This window comes from Penaeus monodon, chromosome 15 (assembly GCF_015228065.2).
Source record: "Penaeus monodon isolate SGIC_2016 chromosome 15, NSTDA_Pmon_1, whole genome shotgun sequence".
Taxonomy (NCBI): domain Eukaryota; kingdom Metazoa; phylum Arthropoda; class Malacostraca; order Decapoda; family Penaeidae; genus Penaeus; species Penaeus monodon.
Genome location: NC_051400.1, coordinates 662944 through 663697, shown reverse-complemented (window position 1 = coordinate 663697; position 754 = coordinate 662944). Strand labels below are relative to the sequence as shown.

General features: G+C 35.8%; 1 long non-coding RNA gene across 1 annotated transcript in view; it reads left to right on the top strand.

The window, feature by feature from the left end:
* The window catches only part of LOC119581610, a 7662-nt gene that overhangs the window by 6363 nt on the left and 545 nt on the right, over positions 1-754 (top strand). Inside the window, exon 2 of the long non-coding RNA XR_005229578.1 lies at positions 25-100. This is a non-coding gene — a long non-coding RNA (uncharacterized LOC119581610). The remainder of the gene's footprint in view (positions 1-24; positions 101-754) is intronic.

The following is a 754-nucleotide window of genomic DNA, read 5'->3' as shown; positions in this document are numbered from 1 at the left end:
ATTCCCCAGTCCCTCCCTCCGCAGAAAGATGTTTGGAAGCGAAATCCTCATCCTGAGTCTGGTCGCCGCCGCCAGGGCAAGCGAGCGCAGGTATGCCAAGGTGAGTCGTCCTGTTGCTTTATCCCTGTCGTTATTGCAGAGTAAATAACACAGTAAAGAAAGTTTAAGAAAGGAGGAATGAAAGGAAATAGAATAGATGAGGAGAGTGATCATCACAAATCGTTTCTTTAAACAATAAAATGAGGAAATTCGAGTAGAAAAGAATTGTTGACATATTTTTTTACAACAATTTAACCTTAGCAAATGGGTGACAAATATATTCATGTGTTGTTTTCAGATTACATTCAGAAGCATCATTGAATATTAATTTGATAAAAAAAAAAAAATCATGGTTGCCACTTACTCATTAATTCCTTTTATATTATTTTCCGTCTCCTTGTTGCGTTTTCTTTTTTTCGATTTTTTCCTTGCTTTTTCTTCTTCTTTTCTCTTCTCCCTGTCTCCTTTTTTGTTTATTTTAGATTTTCCCTTTTCGTGGCTGGACTCTCTCCCAAAAATTTCTTCAGAGCTTTATCGTTACGCTCCTTTTTTCCTCTTGTCGTCCTTTTTATAGTTCCATTTTTATCAGTTCCCCTCTTTCATCAGCTGTTTTTTTTTCCGTGTACCTTTTTTTTAGTAGGGAAATCTCTCACAATTATATAATTGACAGTCTGCCATACTTTATCCTTATAATCCCTTATAATCTCTTACTAGG